A 20371-nucleotide genomic window follows, 5' to 3' on the forward strand; every position below is an offset into this window, starting at 1 on the left:
CAATTCATGCAGGTGTCCGCTAAGAATGTGTGCGCTTTCCTAAGATGGCTCACCCCTGCCAGCTTCATCTCACACTCCGGGCACTCGGAGCATTAAACTCCTGCCTGCCTCAGGGCCTTTGCACGTGATGTTCTGTCTGTCATGGACCCTTCTCCTCCTGCACCCTCTTTTTGCCTCTTTAAATTCTGCTTATCCTTTTTTTTTTAAAGTTTATTTATTTTGAGAGAGACACAGCATGAGTGGGAGAGGGGCAGAGAAAGGGAGAAGAATCCCAAGCAGGCTCTGCACGGTCAGTGAAGAGCCCGACATAGGGCTTGAACTCACAACCCATGAGATTATGACCTGAGCCAAAGTTAAGAGTTGGATGCTTAACCCATTGAGCCACCCAGGTGCCCCTGCTTATCCTTTAAGGCTCAGTGTAAAGATCACCTCTTCTAGGAAGTCCTCCCTGATCTCTAGACAAGGGCAGGGCTCCTGCACCTCCTACATTTCTTTGTCATGCTCATCACCACTGATGATTCAGTGCATCTGTGTGATGACAGGTTTACTTTCTCCTTCCAGGCTCCAAAGGCAGGGACCAGGTCTGTTTTGGTCACTGCAGGATTCTCAGTTCACGGTGTGTGGTTAGTGAAGTTTTCAGTTTCCGTCTGCAGATGGAAGGAAGGAGGGAAAGAAGGAAGGAAGGGAGGAAGGGAGGGACCCAGTTGTCTCCAGAAGGGACAGAGGACTGGATGTGTTGTCTCTTGAGGGTGTGAGCATCCTGTCCCAGGAGGGTGTGGGCACAGCCCTGGCAGGCGTGATGTCCCAGGACTGCCAAAGCTGATGAGGAATAGGCTTAGGGAGGAGGGGTCGGGCCACCTTAGGGCTCACACCTTCCAGAGGATGTCGGGCTGGAGGGGGGGGTGTCACGGGAAGTCCTCAGGTCTCCGGGCTGTAGCTGACTCACCCAGCCTCTGACAACAGTCAAAAGTCAGACTCCAGCCTTGTTCTCCAGGGATCCCCAGGGGAGACCACCGTCTGACATCCTGAATGTGTGAGGGGCTGACCTGGAGGTGAGTCTGGCAAGGCTGTCTGGCGGAGAGGTCTTTGTGGCTGGGCCTTGAAGTCTGAGTAGGAGACAATCTGGGGAGGTCTTGATACAAGGGTACGTTGGGGGGACTGGAAGCCTCCCACGTGGCCGGCACTTTGGAAACTGAGTCTGTAGAAACCTCAGTGGGGAGATCCCTTCTGGCCGACACCCAGTAGAGCACATGGAGGCTCCCAACTGAGAAAGAGCCCAGTTGAAGCGGGTGCGGTTAGGCTGGGCATGAGGTGGGGGGAACCCACGTTAACACCGCCTTCCTCTCTATGCCCTGTTCCTCCCAGGACACGACTTGGGGGAAAGGAGGTCAGAGCGGGCTGTCAGTTCTTACCCCTTGGGAGAAACGTACTGGGCCTTGAACTCAGGTTCCGTTGTACAGATGGGGAAACTGAGGTGGCCATGGACGGAACCTAAGCTCACATACCTGGGTTAAGTTTGGATTCGGGAGCCCACAAAGGCAAGAGACAGGCTCTCCTGGGCGTTGGGTGACCCACAAACACAAAGACCGGCCACGCTGTAGGGCCCAGCCGTGGCGGGGCGGGGGCGGGGGGGTGCCCCGGGAGACCCGCCAAAGAACTTGTTGGAAATTGGGAACTAGAACCTGAACCAGGCCTGCCAGGTGACAGCTGCAGGGCCTCTATGCTTCCTCTCCCTCGAGCTGGCCTCATCCGCCCCAGCCCCGGCAAGGAGGAGGAAAGCAAGCGGCAGGGGCCACACAGCCAGAACAGAACGTGTATTGGAACTCAGCCAGGGGGTGGGAAAACGCTTCCTAAGCTGGAGATCACTGACACCCGCAACGTGCAGCGACCGGGGCAGGCATGCTTCAGAGCAGGAGCCTAAACTTGGGCGCCGGGACTTTGTCCTGCAAGCATGATGGCATGATGGGCGGCTACAGAGGGTGTAGGAGCAGGAGAGGGGCAGGGCCAAACCTGATGCTTCAGCAGAAAGTTCTACATAGTTTGTACTAGAAATACCAGAGTTATCGCTTCTTGGCCTTTTAGCTAAGATCAAGTGTAGCCATGCTGAGGTTATAGGCACAATTGTAACGATAGGAATGACAATGGTGACCTGTGTGTCTCTGATGCTCTTTGACTTTTCTGACGCTCTACATCTTTGTTGCGTCCCCAGGGGCGGGGCAGCCATCATTAACTGTTTCATAGTTGCTGGTACGGAAGCTCACAGTCGAGGTTGGGGGCCTGCCTACAGGATGCACAGCTCCCTCAGGTGTGTGCGAGGCTGTGCTCACCTGGAAGAGGTGCTCCCGGGAGGAGGTGCTCCCCCGGAATAGGTGCTCCCAGGAATAGGTTGTTCCCCCAGAATAGGTGCTCCCCCCGAAGAGGTGCTCCCCTGGATGAAGTGAGGTGATGAGCCCCTAGTTGGGACGACTGTGCCTTCACAACCAGATGCTCTTCCTGAGCCCCTGGCGGCCGGCCCTGTCCTCCTCACTCCCCATCAGATGCTCCTGGAGGCAGAGGCCTTGATGGTTCCCCAAACCCTGGTGAGGCTCAGAGGGGTTGAGGGGACATGCCCAAGGTCACACTCAGGGAAAGATGGTGAGATGGGCATGTCTTCCTTCTCCATGACCCTGGGCAAGTCACTTTACCTGGAAGGGTCTCAATCTCACTGTCAGAATAGGGGTAAGGGGTGCCTGGTGGGGCTCAGTCAGTTGAGCATCTGACTTCACCTCAGGTCTGTGAGTTCGAGCCCCACATCGGGCTTTGGGCTGACAGCTCAGAGCCTGGAGCCTGCTTCAGATTCTGTCTCTCCCTCTCTCTCTGCCCGTCCCCCACTCGTGCTCTGCCTCTCTCTCTCTCTCTCTCTCTCTCTTTTTTTTTTTTTTAATTTTTTTTTCAACGTTTATTTATTTTTGGGACAGAGAGAGACAGAGCATGAACGGGGGAGGGGCAGAGAGAGAGGGAGACACAGAATCGGAAACAGGCTCCAGGCTCTGAGCCATCAGCCCAGAGCCTGACGCGGGGCTCGAACTCACGGACCGCGAGATCGTGACCTGGCTGAAGTTAGACACTTAACCGACGGCGCCACCCAGGCACCCCATCTTTCAAAAATATACAAACATTAAAAAAATGAAAATAGGGGGGACTGCCAGAGGATGGAACCAGAGGGGGTGTTGAGGGGGGTCGCTGGCTGGCTCAGTCATCAGTAGAGCATGCGACTCTTGATCTCAGGGTTGTGAGGTCAAGCCTCATGTTGGGTGTAGAGATTACTTACAAAATCGAAGAAAAGAAAGAAAGAAAGAAAGAAAGAAAGAAAGAAAGAAAGAAAGAAAGAAAGAAAAAGGAAGGAAGGAAGAAGAAAGAAAGAGAAAAAAGAAAAAGAAAGAAGGGAAGAATGAAAGGAAAAAAAAGAAAAAGAAAGAAGGAAAGAAAACAAATGAAAGAAAGAAAAGAAAGAAAGAAAGAAAGAAAGAAAGAAAGAAAGAAAGAAAAAGGAAGGAAGGAAGGAAGGAAGAAGAAAGAAAGAGAAAAAAGAAAAAGAAAGAAGGGAAGAATGAAAGGAAAAAAAAGAAAAAGAAAGAAGGAAAGAAAACAAATGAAAGAAAGAAAAGAAAGAAAGAAAGAAAGAAAGAAAGAAAGAAAGAAAAAGGAAGGAAGGAAGGAAGGAAGAAGAAAGAAAGAGAAAAAAGAAAAAGAAAGAAGGGAAGAATGAAAGGAAAAAAAAGAAAAAGAAAGAAGGAAAGAAAACAAATGAAAGAAAGAAAAGAAAGAAAGAAAGAAAGAAAGAAAGAAAGAAAAAGGAAGGAAGGAAGGAAGAAGAAAGAAAGAGAAAAAAGAAAAAGAAAGAAGGGAAGAATGAAAGGAAAAAAAAGAAAAAGAAAGAAGGAAAGAAAACAAATGAAAGAAAGAAAAGAAAGAAAGAAAGAAAGAAAGAAAGAAAGAAAGAAAGAAAGAAAGAAAAAGAAAAGAAAGGCGGAGGGAGGGGGAGAGAGAGAGAGAAGGAGGAAGGAAGGGAAGAAGGAAGGGAGGGAGGGAGGGAGGAAGAAAGAAACTACATGAAGGTGCTGGGCTGGAAAAGGTTCACTCTTGTTCCCAGGGAAGCACTGGGGGGGGCAGTCGCCTGTCTCTAAGGCACCTGCCAGCTTTGGGGAGGGAGCAGGCAGGGTGTAGAGAGGAGGAGAAGGCTGTCCATGGACCAGCTGAAGAACTGAGCTTCTTGGCCTTGACTCTCGCCCACTCCCAGGGGCCCCCTGAGCAGAGGGCAAAGAGCAAAGGGCAGGGGCTAGAGTCTGGCCTCTCCCTGTCCTCCTGGGGCCACTTGTAGACATTATCTAGGCTTAATCATGACAGCTGCCTTTCCCTGAGGGTGCCCTGGGTGTGGTGCCAGCCTTCCAGCTCAGCATCTGTAAGCACCCCCTCACCTGCTTCCCCCCCCCCCGCCCCCCCGCCATGAAACGTCACCCTGGGCCTGGGGGCAGGTATCAGTCATAGAAAACTAAGGCCTAGAGAAGTTTAGCACCACCCACACTTAGGTCTGGCAGACCCCCAGAGGAGGCAGTGACTGTACAGGTGTCCCAGCTTTGCAAGGAGTCCGACCACAGTCCCCGGGCCCTGCTGCAGCGCTGTTATCTGACCCTCAGCTCCTGAGGCCTCGGAAACTCTCTTCAAGGCCCGGGAATTTCTGGGGGACTTAGGAGAATCACAGCCCGTCACAGGACACTCACCACTCACAGGACCCCTTAGGGTATATACCTGGACGGCATCCAGGCCCAGGGTTCTATTCAGGGTTCACGTGACCCAGGGCTGAAAAGCAGAACCTTTGCACCAACCTGGGCCTACGGGGCTGTCTCTGGGCCTCGGTGTGCTCATCCGTACTATGGAGGCGGGTGGCCTCAGACCAGCGTCCGGGGCCCCCAGGCGGACCCTGGACCACCCGGACGGGATGGGGCACAACACCGGGTTCTCAGAATCCCACAGCGCATCAGCGACGCTGTCCCGCCCCGCGGCCAGGACAGCAGGAGGCGGAAGCGAGGGTGGAGGAAGGTTCTCTCCGCTGGGAATCTGGGTCCAGACAGCGGGTGTCCAGACAGAGGCCCACCCGCTCCCAGGTTGGGAGGGGGGAGGTGTCTAGGTCTGGGCAAATCAGAGGGTGGAGGGCGCGTCTGAACACCCCAGGGAGGCAGCTGCCTGGGGACCTCCCGAGGCCGGCGCGGTCCAACCCGTTCCCCAAGCCTTCCAGCCCGGGGCGGGGCGGCCAGGGCCCAAGGCCGGCTCAGCCTCGGGGGTCCAGGCCCCGCCTCCGCCCAGGACCCGGGCGCTGAGGGGTGGGGTGGGGTGCCATTATCTGGCGCGGCCAGGCCCGCAAGGCTCAGGCTCACGTGGCCGCGGCTCCTGGCCTCCCAGGTCTCAGGGCCGCGGCGCGGGCGGGCAGATAAGCCGGGCGCTCCCAGAGCCTGTCCGGCGCGGGCCGGGCCGGGCCGAGCTCCCCGCGGTCCCCCCCCCCCCCCGCCCCCCGGCCGGCCCGGCCCACTTGGCCCAACTTCCTCTCCATAAAAGGCGAGGTTTGGGAGCGCCCGGGGAGGGGGCGTTGGGCTCACACGTGGGGCCCGGAGCTTTGCCGGGGCCGCCCCCCACGTCCTCCGGCCCTTCCCCCCCCCCGCCCCTCCCCCGGAGCCGCCTCGCCCCTGCCCCTGGCGTCCCGCGGACCACCATCCCGACCTCGCTGTCCTCCTCCGGCCCGGCCCTGAGCGCCCAGCACTCTGTCCCCACTTGGCCTTGGAACAGCTCGAGGCCCCCCACAGCCGGGCGGGTCCGCGGAGGGCGGGGTCGGGCATCTAGGAGCGTCGGGAAGACCAGCGGGACCGGGGGTCACCCTGTAACTCGGATCCGTGCGGATGCAGACGAATCGTACTTGCGGCGGACTGTAACGTGCATTTTAATACCTCTAGAGCTTGGGGTGCCTCTTCCCGATTTTACGTGTCGCCCAGCTCGCCTGTGGCCTTGGGCGCACGTTACGTCTGCGCGCAGCCTCAGTTTCCCCGTCTGTTAACCCGGGGAGAGGCTTTTCCTCTGCTGAGTTTGCGCGACTGTAAACCGCAGCGCCCCGCCGGGCCCGGCGCGGGGCTGGAGCAGAAGCGGGCAGGGGGCGGAGCCGTTTCCCGCCTGCACGCCCCCCTCGCTTCTCCGGGGGAGACCCCGCACGGCTGCGTTGAGGAAGAGGGGAAGTGGGCGCCAAGAGACAAACAGTGGGTGCTCAATAAATGCAGCGCTGCCCCACCCCCACCCCGCCCCTCAGGGTGAGTCATCCCTGTCCTGGCCCTTTGCCGAGGGTGGGGGGCGGGTAGGGCCATCGGGTGCCATCTGGCTCCACCCCGCCGGGCTAGGCGACCTCGCCAGGGCTCCGCTCCTCTCCGGGCCTCAGTTTCCCCCTGCTAAAGTTCAGGGGAGGGCTGGCGCAGGCCGGCTGGGGGCCGCGGGCACTCCCGCGCGGCCCCGGCCACGTCCGCTGCCCACGAGGCCGCCATAAAAGGCAAGCGGCTGCAGGTCGAGCAGCCAAACTTAGTCATCCGGCCCGCGGGCCGCCCGGCGCGCTGCGCGCAGCTTCCTCCCCGAACTTCCCGTTTTCCGAGGGGCCCGGGGAGGGGGCCGAGGTGCGGCCTGGTCTTTCGAAATGCCTGGGCTCCGAATGGCTGGGGGCTTGGCCCGGGGGCGTCCCAGCCTGGCGCTTTCATCCCGGAGCTGCGGGTCAGCGCGGCGCCTCCAGAAGACGCCTGCGAGGGAGGCCCAGGCTGCTGCCCGGATAAATCTCAGCCAGCTGCCCCGGGGGTGGGGAGAACAGTGCGGTGCGGCCATGAGCCCGTCGGTGCATCGCCAGAGCCTCTGGGCCGAAACCACCCAGCGAGCGTCGCGGGAGCAGGGCTGGGTCAAGGGATACGGGATGCAATTGAGTGCAACGTAAGGAACAGCTCGAGCTGCAGTCGCTGGTCCGTGCATGGACCTCGGCGGGTCTGGGTCTCGGGTTCCATTTACAGGCAATCAGGACAGTGGCTGTCCAGAGGTGGGGGGCAGAGGCAGGAGGCTTCCTGGAATGGAAGTGTACCCCGGAGTAATTAGGGTGGTGGCCTTATGGCTGTACAGTCAGGATTGGGCTGTCCTATCAAGGTCGCTGACCTCCACTGTAGGTAAATTATACCTCAATTCAGAACTGTGAAAAAAAAAAAAAAGAACGAAAAAGAAATGCACACGCAGGGCACGCCCATACATGGGTTAGGGATGTCCACAAAGGTTCGGGGAAGGAGTCGTTGCTGCCGCCTCGGGGTGGGTGGGAAGGAGAAACGTGGAACGCTGGGTGTCTTCGGATTCTGATATCCTGTATTTCTTTCAAAAAACAGAGCTGAAGAAAATACGGTGAAGTAATGCCTGGGTCCGGGAGTACATTATGTTCCTCTCTGTCCTTCCCTGTGTATTTGAAACATTTCACACTTTTCACGAAGAAAGGGCGAAAGCACCGTGGCTGGGAATCGGGACACACGGTGGTCAACCTCTTTGACCCTCGGTTTCTTCTTCTGTACAATGGGGCCATCAATAATCCCTTTGGGGGAAAGCGTATTGGGTGTTAGCTGCAAAGAGCGAGCCCTAGGCATGCAGTAGGTGCTCAGCAAAGGGGTCTGTTTGGGGCTCCCCTTTTCCTAAGCCCACCTTCCCCCCAGCAGGCAGGACGTGCTAGGGTGAAGGGCCAGGGTGGGAAGATCTTCACCTCACAGCTCCATTAGGCCAGTGGCCTAGACTGGCCTGGCTGGGAAGGCTTGTGTTTCTGACAAATGGGGCCAGCCAGCCCCATGCCCTGCCTGTCCCATCCTGTCCTGACTGTCCTGTCCCCGGGGCCAGGGTCACTCTAGGTGAGGCTCAGGGCCAGTATACTAGCAGGACACAGGCCAGCAAGTCACCTGGCCTCGGATTCCAGGTGGCCGGATCCTCAGGAAGCCACTGGGGGTGGTGAGGGCCCACAGGGATGGTGGGTGCCAGCCAGTCAGCACTGTTAGGGACACAGAGCCCAGAGAGTCCCAGAGGTCTGTGGGCGACCACGGCCAGCAGGAAGGAAGGGAGGAGAGTGCAAGGTTAAGAAAGTACATCCAGCAAAGGAGAGGGAAGAGAAAAGAGAAGGCAAAAGCCTGCATTTCCTCTCACTACTTTTGACCATCTGTACATGGGCACTGCGCCCGGCTCTCTGGTGAAAGTCTCCCAGGACCCTGAGGGGGAACGGAGACCCCCTCAAAGCCAGCACGGTTAAATGACGAGGCCAAGGTGACCCAGCTAAGAAAGGCAGGGTCTGGGGGAGTGTGAGCAAGAGAGATTGACGGACGTGTGGCCAGGGGACAACAGGGCCCTTGCTAGGAGGTGTGCTGCAGCTCCAGGGAAGGGGAGGCCGAGGGACTGGGGAAGGAGGGGTCGGGGACTGAGAGCAGTAAATGACAGCTGGCTGGGGCTGGTCTGAAGGCCGGACTGGCTGCAAGAGACGCCTCTCGGGTGCCCTCTAGTGGGGACATTCTCCTCCCTGGCGAGGCGGATCTGTGTGTCCGCATTCCATGCTTCAGGGAGTGACCGCCTTCTCCCCGTGTTACCCAGCCCATCATAGACACCCCCATCCAGAGCACCTCTTTTCTCAACGCTCCCTCACCTCCTCAGGCTCCGCCTCACTCCAGGCCTTGCTGGACAAGAAGAGGCCGTGGGAAAGCATCAGATGGCAAGAGGACCCAGCCATCACCCACCCACCAAAAAGTCTGGCTGCAGCCTCCCAGCAGCCCTCCCAGGGGAGACATCTCTCTCTCCTCCTTTTTTAGACAAAGGGAAAAAAACCCTGAGGTCTAGAAGGTGCACAGGCACCCCCTTTCTCATGCACATGGTCTCATGCACTGAGTCTGGACATCTGGGAGCTGTGGCCCCCCCCTTCCCCCGCCTGTGGGCAGAAGAAGCCCCTCCTCTGGTATCTGGGGACTCTAACCTTCCTGGCAGACTCTGTAACACCCTCGGCTGAAGGGACCCTCTCCAAGGCTCCACATCCCCAATCCCCTCTGCAGCCTTCTGCCTTAGAATGAGGGTCAGATTCCAACATGTCCCAGGTGCTTAGAAGTCAAGGTTGACCCTGGACAAAATATACTCCAAATGAATGACAAATGCTGCTAATTTCCAATAGGAACCTAGGGGCTCGGAGTGGAGATGTTAGGCCCTCACAGCGGACTGTGACACTGCATTGGGCCAGATTTATGGGTTTGAGCGGCGCCCTAGACAGTCGGAATGTAAGGTGGAAAGGCCCCCGACAGTTTGCTAGGTCTGTAGACTGAAGTTTCAACCAACCCATCAGTGGTCTGCATTCAGTGAGGCAGACTTTTGAGAACTTTCCCAGTGGGGTGGAAGTGGAAAGTCCAAAGAGAGTCACTTATCATGTGTTACCCTCACGCCTTTAGAAATACGTCGGTAGGGGCACCTGGGTGGCTCAGTGGGTTAAGCAGCCGACCTCGGCTCAGGTCATGATCCCACGGTTCCTGGGTTCTAGCCCCGCATCACGCTCTGTGCTGACAGCTCAGAGCCTAGAGCCCACTTTCAATTCTGTGTCTCCCTCTCTGCCCCTCCCAAGCTCGCGCTCTGCCTCTGTCTCTGAAAAATGAATAAATGTTAAAAAAAATATATTTTTTAGAGAAATGTATTGGCGAAGCAGCGGCTTCATCCCTGTGTGGCTACCTTCTGTGGGCTGGCATCAGCCACTGACGTTCCACTGGGCTGGGCTCCTGATCTCAGGGGGCCGGCTGGGGCACCCCGACTGGCAGAGGCGGAGTGGGAACTCTTAAGCCTTACAGACCAGGTGGGTGGATCACACAGAGAGGAAGTGGTTTCCACGAAGTACTGATCTGCAGTTTTGATGGAGGCTAACCGATCCTGACGTTCTTGGGAATGAAGGAGCTGGGTGCCACTGAAGTGCCACTTGAGGGGGACCTGGGTGGCTCTGTCGCTCAAGCGTCTGACTCTTGATCTTGGTTCAGGTCATGATCTCACGGTTTGTGAGTTCAAGCCCCATGTGGGGCTCCGGGCTGACGGCACCAGTATGGAGTCTGCTTGGGATTCTCTCTTTCTCTCTCTCTCTGCACCCCGCCCCCTGCTCGCGCTCTCTCTCTCTCTCAAAATAAATAAATAAATAAACAAACAAATAAATAAATAAATGTCACTTGACCGATATAGTGGGGAAACTTGAGGTCTGGTGGACAGAAACCTGACTGGAGTCCCCATAGTCTAGAGTTTCTAGGCTTGAGATATGTTATTTGATGCATTAATAAAGGAATGCATATATTGGTTACTGTATGACACATTTGTTCTTTCAGCTTGTTGACAACTGTAATTAAATTACAAAGTTTCCTTCGGAATGCAAGCTGGTGCAGCCACTCTGGAAAACAGTATGGCGGGTCCTCAAAAAACTAAGAATAGAACTACCCTATGACCTAGCAATGACACTGCTAGGCATTTATCCACGGGATACAGGTGTGCTCTTTCGAAGGGACACATGCACCCCCATGTTTATAGCAGCACTGTCAACAATAGCCAAAGTATGGAAAGAGCCCAAATGTCCATCGATGGGTGAACGGATAAAGATGTGGTCTATATATACAATGGAGTATTACTCGGCCATCAAAAAGAATGAAATCCTGCCATCTGCGACTATGTGGATGGAACTGGAGGGTATTCTGCTAAGTGAAATCAGTCAGAGAAAGACAAATATCCTATGACTTCACTCATATGAGGACTTTAAGAGACGAAACAGATAAGGGAAGGGAAACAAAAATAATATAAAAACAGGGAGGGGGACAAAACAGAAGAGACTCATAAATATGGAGAACAAACAGAGGGTTGCTGGAGGGGTTGTGGGAGGGGGGATGGGCTAAATGGGGAAGGGGCACGAAGGAATCTACTCCTGAAATCATTGTTGCACTAGATGCTAATTTGGATGTAAATTAAAAAAAATAATATATATAAATCACCTCAAAGAGAAAAAAAAAATCACAGTTTCCTTTGTAATTCTATGCATTTTACTTTGGGCACTGAAAAGTATTCTGCCCAAATGTCTATCTGTGATGAATGGATAAACAACAGTACAAGCAATGAAAGACAATTCCACTTTTATCTATTTATTTTTAAAGATTTTATTTTTAAGGTCATCTCTACACCCAGTGTAGGGCTAGAACCCGTAACCCCAAGATCAAGAGTCGCTTGCTCCACTGCCTCAACCAGCCGGGCGCCCCTATAATTCCAGTTTTAAAAGGACGAGAAGGAAACTTTCACTTTGCTACAACATGCATGAACCTTGAGCACATTACGCTGAGTGACTCAGCCAGACGCCAAAAAACAAATACTGTATGATTGCAGTTATACGAGGTATCTGAAGGAGTCATACTCAGAAACAGCACAAAGGTGGTTACCAGGGGCATTGGGGGGAAAGGGAATTTAACGCGTGGAGGGTTTCCGATTTGCAAGAGGCGAAAGTTCTGGGGTGCTGTTTCACAACGGAGTTAATGTACTTACTACTAAACTCTAAAGCTAAAATTGTTGGCGATGGGGAAGTTATGTTACTTCGCCACAAATTTTAAAATGCAGGATGCAGTAAAAACACAAGTTAAAGTCTTCAACGTTTTGTAAACAGCGTATTTCTGAGAAGAGGACCGTGTGTATCCTTAAGTGCCACAGGCGACCGCAAGGTTCCCGGCACGGGAAAGGTTAAGAGCCCTGACGCCTCCTACTGGCCGAACCTAGCAGGAATTCCGGGGGCGACAAGGATTCTGGGAATTGTAGTTTTCAGAGCCCCAGCCAGAGCCTCGCTGTGAAAGGTGGGCTTGGAGCCGGGAGACAATAGCTCCAAGATGGGCATCTGGGCTGGCGGGGAATTCGTGGGGTGCGCGCTCAGCGCGCGCCTGTGCTCCCGCTACGCACCTGCAGCCTCGCGCTGAGGCACACACGGTCACGCAGACCGGGCGCGCGCACCTGTCACTTGCACCACGCAGCACGTGGCGCTGCCGGTTTGCAGTCTGCATCTTTTCCAATCTAACTGGCCACCCAAGCATCTGCGGGTCACGGTGGCAGGTGCCCCCTTGCTCCCATCTGACACATCCCCACCGGAGCAGAGGCCTTGGCAGTGACCGTGGGAAGAATGTACAGGTTACAGGTGCGCAGGGAGGGGTGTGCCAGTGAGAGGACACAAGCCAGTGCAAAGGCCCTGAGGTAGCGGCTTGCACGGCCACCACGGTGGCTGGGGGAGAACGGCAGGGGATGAGGTGGGGTTGGCTTCGCTAGACACGAAGAGCCGTTTAGACAAGACAGTAGTCGGGTCTCCCAGGTGAGCGCTGGGCCGCTGCCTAGGGAATCGAATGGCACTGTTCCCCCTGGGGCTGCAGAGGCAGCCTCGGAAGTGACTCAGCGGAATTCCCGCGAGCTGGGGGGAGGGTGGGAGGGATGCTCCAAAGGGGCTGGGGAGGGGGCGTTGCCCTCGCAGAGGCCCCACCCCCAAACTCTCTAGGCCCTGGAAGCCCACGGTCTCAGTTCTCCACCCACCCGCGGCCCAGCCGGTTAGCGGTGGGAATACAGCCTGAGGACTGAGGGGAGAAATAGGGAGCTGGAAACGTGATCTGGGGAGGGGGGCGGGGGAGGCAATCAGGGAGGGGGGGCAAGACTCGTTCCCACCCTCCTGGAACCTCCATCCCAGAGCCTGGCCTCGGCTGTCGGTGGGGCAGACTGGAAGGAAATGGCGTGGGGTGGCGGCTGGCTCTATTTCCAATCCCGGGTGGCCTTTGGAAGGGGGCTGGGCGAACAGAGTCGGCTGGGTCTGGATTCCCTGCGTGACTCTGCCGGCTCAGGCTCTCTCAGAGACGAACTCTTCCTCTGCATAAAGGGAACTGTTCAATAAATAGGCCTTCAAGGATGATCATAAATTACCTGGTGGCACACTGGGCGTGTGTGTGTGCGCGCGCGTGTGTATGTATGCACGCGCGCAACGCCCACACCCACCTAGGCTGGGGCAGGCTTGAGTGGATTAGGGCGGCGGCACCAATATTCCAAGAATTGAGCCTCAGTTTTCCAATGAATAAAATGGGTATAAGGACCCCCAAAACGAGGCTTGCTGGAGTTAGAGGCAAGCGACGCGATGTCGACCTAATTCACCTAATTACGGGCAAGACCACGCTCCGGCACTTGCACCCAGGGACGGCTGGACTGAGAAGGCGAATAAATAAATGTTCTGCACGGCTCGGCTCCAAAGCTCCAATGTGCCCCCTTAGGGAAGCTGTCCACGACTACGAAGACAAAAGATACAGCCTGCTTCCTCCTAGGCGCGAGAGAGGAAAGGACCCCACCCAAGACTGCCGCCCTCAGGGACCCTGCGCTACCCCCACCTCCGGCTTGGGCTGCGGAGCTCCTGACGGCCGCCAGGTGGCGCTGCAGACGCTCCTGCTTCGCCAAGCTGGGCGGGGCTGGATTGTTCTGGAGTAGGGCCCCTCCGGAAGCCTCCCTCAGACCTATGTAGAAGCCCTGTAGCCAAAAAATAAAAAGCAAAGAAAGGACTGTGTTCAAAAAATGGAAAATAAGACTCAATACAGTACTTACATATTTATGTGGTCAAATTACAACTGAACTTGCTTCATCTGTCCTAGCCTGAGGCCCTGGGGCCCCAGTGTCCCCTGTTTTGGGGGTCCAGAGCAGGGGCCTGAGGACCTGCTCAGGGTTACAGGAAAGAGGACTAGATGGGGTGGTTCTCAGAGCAAGGAGGCTTAAGCCAGTCTTTAAAAGTGGGTACAATTATTATTATTATTATTATTATTTTTTCAGCGTTTATTTATTTTTGGGACAGAGAGAGACAGAGCATGAACGGGGGAGGGGCAGAGAGAGAGAGGGAGACATAGAATCGGAAACAGGCTCCAGGCTCCGAGCCATCAGCCCAGAGCCTGATGCGGGGCTCGAACTCACGGACCGCGAGATCGTGACCTGGCTGAAGTCGGACGCTTAACCGACTGCGCCACCCAGGCGCCCCAAAAGTGGGTACAATTATTGTTGCACTATATGCTAACTAACTTGAATGTAGGTTAAAATAATAAATTAAATTTAAACAAATTACGCATGCAAAAAACAAAAAGGCATATCTTAGAATGACCTTATAATCCAGAAATTCCACTTAGTTTTACATCCAAGATAAATAAACATATGTGTATACATAAAAAAACAAAAAATAAAAGTGGGTAGAATTTGGGGGGCCTGGGTGGCTCAGTCTCTTAAGCGTCTGACTTCAGCTCAGGTCATGACCTTAAGGTCTGTGAGTTCCAGCCCCACATCGAGTTCCCTGCTGTCAGCACAGAGCGGGCTTCAGCTTCTGTCTCCCTCTGCCCCCCCCCCCCCAAATAAATAAAACATTAAAAAATATATATATACACACATATACATGTGGGTAGAAGTTGGGGGGGAGAGGGACCGGACTGCAGGCTGGGAGGTGGACTTGGTCCCAACAAGTACAGAGCCCATCACCCAAGTAGGTGAGAGGGTGGATTCTGGAAAGCGTGTGGGCGAGAGATGCCCTTGCAAATCCGGGAACTCGGCCCGAACCTGCCTGCTAATGGTGTCTGGACATCCCCTAGCAGATGAGGTCAGCGAGCTGTGTCTGCTGGGAACTGGAACAGGAGTGACCTCCAAGCTCCATGGGTCAGAGTGGGCTGGGGGGGTACCTGGCCTGGGAGCAGTGATGGGGAGGGGGTGAGTATCCAGGGAGACCCAGGTCTTGACCCCCTTCCCGCCCAGCCCTGATCAAGGTGGGGGAGGAAGATGGGTGCCAGGAGATAGGTGTCAAAGTATAATTTCCAAAAAGCTAAATAGAGCTGGGGCGCGGGGCTGGGTCAGTCAGTGGAGCACACCTTTATCTCCGGGTCGTGCTTCCGGCCCCACAATCGGGGTGGAAGATTACACTAAAAAAATCTTTTTTTTTTTTTTAACGTTTAGTTTATTTATTTTTGAGACAGAGAGAGACAGAGCATGAACGGGGGAGGGGCAGAGAGAGAGGGAGACACAGAATCCGGAGCAGGCTCCAGGCTCTGAGCCATCAGCCCAGAGCCCGACACGGGGCTTGAACCCACGGACCGCAAGATCGTGACCTGAGTTGAAGTCGGACCCTCAACCGACTGAGCCACCCAAGCGCCCCTACATTAAAAAATCTTAGGGGCGCCTGGGTGGCGCAGTCGGTTAAGCGTCCGACTTCAGCCAGGTCACGATCTCGCGGTCCGTGAGTTCGAGCCCCGCGTCAGGCTCTGGGCTGATGGCTCGGAACCTGGAGCCTGTTTCCGATTCTGTGTCTCCCTCTCTCTCTGCCCCTCCCCCGTTCATGCTCTGTCTCTCTCTGTCCCAAAAATAAATAAAAAACGTTGAAAAAAATTTTTTTTAAAAAATCTTAAACAAACAAACAAAATCTTACTCAAAAAGGAGCTAAAATCATGACTCTCATACAATTAGACAAGGAGCACTTGTCAATGATGTAATTCAACTCATTAATTAATGAGGGGGCACTAACAGTAAAACTGAGCATCTGAGCAACTGTTTTTTCTCCCCTGCTCTCCTGAGAAACTGGCATTTATACAATTCATTTACTTTTATTTTTTTGTTTTAGAGAGAGAGAGAGAGAGTGCACGGGAGAGGGACAGAGGGAGAGAGGGAGAATTTTTTTTTTAAGTTTACTTATTTTGAGAGAGAGAGCTAGAGGGTGCAAAGCAGAAACCAAGGAGGAGCAGAGAAAGAGAGAGAGAGGAAGACAGAGAATCCCAAGCAGGCTCCACACTCTCAGCACAGAGCCCTAGTTGGGGCTCGAACTCAGGAACTGTGAGGTCACGCCCTGAGCCAAAATCAAGAATCAGGTGCTTTAGGGGCACCTGGGTGGCACAGTCGGTTAAGCGTCCGACTTCAGCCAGGTCACGATCTCGCGGTCCGTGAGTTCGAGCCCCGCGTCGGGCTCTGGGCTGATGGCTCAGAGCCTGGAGCCTGCTCCGGATTCTGTGTCTCCCTCTCTCTCTGCCCCTCCCCCGTTCATGCTCTGTCTCTCTCTGTCCCAAAAATAAATAAACGTTGAAAAAAAAAATTTTTTTTTAAATAAATAAATAAACATTAAAAAAAAAAAGATTCTCACTCTCTGTTGGAGTGCCTAAAGCACCTGATTCTTTTTTTTTAATTTTTTTTTTCAACGTTTATTTATTTTTGGGACAGAGAGAGACAGAGTATGAATGGGGGAGGGGCAGAGAGAGAGGGAGACACAGAATCGGAAACAGGCTCCAGGCTCTGAGCCATCAGCCCAGAGCCCGACGCGGGGCTCGAACTCACGGACCGCGAGATCGTGACCTGGCTGAAGTCGGACGCTTAACAGACTGCGCCACCCAGGCGCCCCTGTTTATTTATTTTTGAGAGACAGAGAGATAGAACATGAGTAGGAGAGGGGCAGAGAGAGAGGGAGACACAGAATCCAAAGCAGGTTCTGAGCTCTGAGTTGACAGACTGACAACAGTGAGCCCGATGTGGGGCTCGAACCCACAAACTGAGATTATGACCTGAGCCAAAGTCGGATGCTCAACCGACTGAGCCACCCAGGCGCCCCTGGAGAGGGAGAGAATGTTAAGCAGGCTCCATGCTCCGCACAGGGCCCCACATGAAGCTTGATCCCATGACCCTAGGATCCTGACCTGAGCCCAAACCTAGAGTCAGATGCTCAACCGGCTGAGCCACCTTATAAAATCCATTTTAAAATGTTGGGATAAGATTCCCAAATTCAATAAAAAACAAAACCTGACTAATGTCCTTTGGGGCAACGAAGGGTAACCCTTGAACGGCAAATAGCATACAATTTCACTTACAGGTGGAATCTAGAAAACAAACAGATGAACAAACGAGAAAACAAAGAGACTCTTAAATACACAGAACAAACTCTCGTGTTTACCAGAGGGGAGGTAGGCGGAAGGATGGGTAAAAGGGGATGAAGGGGATGAAGAGGTACAAGTTTCCAGGTATAAAATAAATGAGTCACAGAGATGAAAAGTACAGCATAGGGAGTTTAGTGGGTACTATTGTAACAACATTGTATGGTGACTATGCTTAGTCATGGGGAGGATGTTAGCCGTATTTCACTAACAAGTAAAATTTTTAAATTATTTTTGACAGAGAGAAAGAAAGAGAACAAGTAGGGGAGAGGCAGAGAGAGGGGGACAGAGGATCCGAAGCAGGCTCTGTGCTGACAGCAGAGAGCCCAATGCAGGGCTCGAACTCCAAAACCATGAGATCGGGACCTGAGCTGAGTCAGACACTTAACCAACTGAGTCACCCAGGTGCCTGAATAATAAGTAAATAAATAAGTAAGTAAGTAAATAAATAAATTCTTTCTTTCTTCCTTTCAATGTCTATTTATTTTTGAGAGAGAAATAGAGTGTGAGGGAGGGAGGGGCAGAGAGAGAGGGAGACACAGAAGCCGAAGCAGGCTCCAGGCTCTGAACTGTCAGCACAGAGCCCGATGCGGGGCTCGAACTCATGAACCGCGAGATCACAACCTGAGCCAAAGTCAGACACTTAACAGACTGAGCCACCCAGGTGCCCCATAAGTACATTTTTTTTTTTTTTTAAAACCAGTAACTGTTGGTGTTATCTTTTGTATCAGACACACATCCACAGGTTAACCTGTAACTTCACCAAGTCCGAGCCCTTAACAGAGAGCAAACAGCAAGGCAAACAGAGGCCTCCTAGAGAGTTAAGTCTTTAGGTGCACTTGTTAGACAAGGCAGTCCTTCTCTGGGCCTTATTTCGAGGTTTTGGATGACATTTCCTGGCACAGGAGAGATGTGGGTGCTCGGCCAGGCCCCGACACATGCTAAAGCCAGGAATACTTCCCAACCTTTCTGGCCTCAGCCTCCTTAGCCCCGAGGGGCTCGGACCCACATCTTCCAGCTCTGACAGTCTCCACCCTCCAAGACTGATCTTACCACCAAATGTATACCCAAGGTCCCCGTTTCATTTCATCCCTACCCTGCTCTGGTCCAGCCGTCCTAGGGACCTCAGGAAGGTAATGACATTGGGTTCAGAGGGACTCAGAATAGACACAGTCCCCAGGTCTGCCCTCAGTTACTATGTGATTCCAGGAAAACTCAGCCCCTCTCCAGGCCTCTGCTTCGGGTTGGCCAAAGGGCAAGGTGGAGGGGGTCTGTGGCTGCCCCCGCCTGCTGTTCCACAGGGGCCCCCCAGATTTGAGAATCTGGGAACCTCCTTGCCCTTGGTGCCACTGAATGCCATTCAATTCAAAAGGAATGAGCCACTGGGGAAGAGAGACCTGATAAGCTCCTAGTGGTCAGGAGCTCAGAAACAAGGTCTGGTCTCTTAAGATAGCGGGAAAATCTGAGACGTTTTGTGGATTCAGCAGGAAATAGTTTAGCAGTTGACTGGCAATGTCTGCCATAAATGCAAAAATGAAAATACGTTGTATCTTGTGTATTTACCCAACCCGGTCAAGTAAATACCGGCTCGCTCTCTCTCCAGTAGAGAGTCAGGAAAGCGCAGATTCTGGTCCCAATGTTGCTACTGCCTTGCTGAGTAAACTGAGGAAACCAGCCCCTCTGAGCCTCAGTGTCCGTAGCTATATAAAATGAGAGTTAGTATCTTCCCAGGGTTGATGTGACAATAAATACTGTCAGTGAATATCTTCATGTTGCAAGAAATGGAAAATACCAATGAATCTTGTTTGGAACAACGAACATTGGTTTCCTTAAACTGTCTAGAGATGAGACTTCAGGTATGTATGATCAGGGTTCTGACTCAATCTCTCTGTGACTCTGTTAGTATTGTTTTTTTTCCCCACAGGTCAGCTCTGTCTTCAAGGACCCGAAGCCTGCTACAGGCCCACACTGACTTGGGGTAGATTGCAATGTTCTGGGCCAGCCCGCTAAGCAACGGCCCTAAAGTTGCTCCTGATTGGGCAATTTCAGTCACGTACCCATCCCTGGAGCACTGCTTGTTGCCTGGCTGGGAAGGAGCCAGGAAGAGAAAGAGGGTCTTTCCCCAGGCTCCGGAGTTAGAGGAAGCGTGAAGAGTGGAAAGGAAACCAGTAAAAAGGAGGGAAGGGAGGGATGCTGGGAAGGAGCCCCTGGGGAGCACGGTGGATGGGGAAAGGAGCGGCTGACAAACTTCTCCAGGCAGCCCGAGGCCATTGCCTCGGGATCAGACAGCCCGGGAGGCTGGAAAGGGCACAGCAGCTGAGGTGTGCAGGGTGGAAGGGGCCCTGGGTGAGGGTGTGGCGCGGTGTGTGTGTGTGGGGGGTACTTTGGGGAAGGTGCCTCCAGCCGGAGATCTCAGAAACCACGCCCTGCAGGAAGCCAGTCGGGGTCCCCTCCGGGAGCCTCCCGGTCCCCCAAGCCTCCTGCTGCGCCCTCCTCGATCTCCGCCAGCAGGAAGCAGGGGGCAGGGTGGGGAGGCGGCGGCTCTCCGCAGGGGGTCGGGGAGCGCACTGGTCCCGGGACGCGGCGGCTGACGGAAGTACCGCGGGACAGCGGTTGCAGAGGGCAGAGGGACCCGGGAGACGCCCCCTTCCCAGCCGAGCCCACAGTTGGGGGCTCCCTCTTCGCGGGCGGGGCCCTTACTCACTCCGACCCCCACTGCCGGATCCAGGGCCCCTCTCTCCGCCGCGGCTCGGCGCTCCGGCTCCCTCTCCCCGCCCACAGCCCCGCCATTGGCTTCCCAGGGCTGCGGCCGCCTCGGATTGGTCCAGCTCCGCGAGGCCCCGCCCCCTCGTCGGCACAAAGAGGAGGCCCACCCCGCCTCCCGGCGCTCAGATCCAGCGGAATCTGGGGGCCCGCGTGCCCTGGTTGCGACCCCCGCCCGGACCCCGCGGCGCGGCTGAATCGTGGCCCCCCCCCAGCGTGGGGGTTGTGAGCCCCAAAGGGACGGGCTTAGGCCTGCGGTCCCCGCCGGAGTCTCCACACCTACACCCCGCCCCCGGGGCTCTATGACGTTGTCGGAACTGACCCCCAAGTCCCTCTTACTTCATTTTCCCCTCCCTGCCTGTAGTGCTGTGGGTGTGGGTGGGTGGACTCATCGGATTATTAGTGCCTTGATTATAAGCTCTTACAGGTGAGAAAACTGAGGCTCAGTGAGGGTAGGTAATCTGCCCCCAAGTCACACAGCAGTCAAGGGTACCCAATTACCAATAATGAGGAGTGGGGGAAAAAAGGGGAAGGGTGGTGTAATCCCCGTGCACCGCCCCGCTCCAGTTTCCCTCCAAACACACTTGAGACCCTCAGCT

General features: G+C 54.5%; 2 long non-coding RNA genes across 3 annotated transcripts; one reads left to right on the plus strand and one right to left on the minus strand.

The window, feature by feature from the left end:
• The first annotated feature begins 697 nt into the window (after positions 1-697).
• LOC147572876 (uncharacterized) lies at positions 698-11194 on the plus strand. The gene is made up of 2 exons (XR_015245519.1): positions 698-1052; positions 10410-11194. It is a non-coding gene; the product is annotated as an uncharacterized LOC147572876 (long non-coding RNA).
• LOC147572877 (uncharacterized) lies at positions 5956-19816 on the minus strand. Of its 2 annotated transcripts, XR_015245521.1 has the most exons (3): positions 19714-19816; positions 13464-13599; positions 5956-12954 (listed from the first exon to the last, which is right to left on the minus strand). It is a non-coding gene; the product is annotated as an uncharacterized LOC147572877 (long non-coding RNA). The 2 variants fall into 2 exon arrangements; XR_015245520.1 differs by having other exon boundaries at positions 5956-13599.
• Between the last annotated feature and the right edge of the window lie 555 nt (positions 19817-20371).

This window comes from Puma concolor, chromosome E3 (assembly GCF_028749965.1).
Source record: "Puma concolor isolate L17-30 chromosome E3, mPumCon1.1.hap2, whole genome shotgun sequence".
NCBI classification, from domain to species: domain Eukaryota; kingdom Metazoa; phylum Chordata; class Mammalia; order Carnivora; family Felidae; genus Puma; species Puma concolor.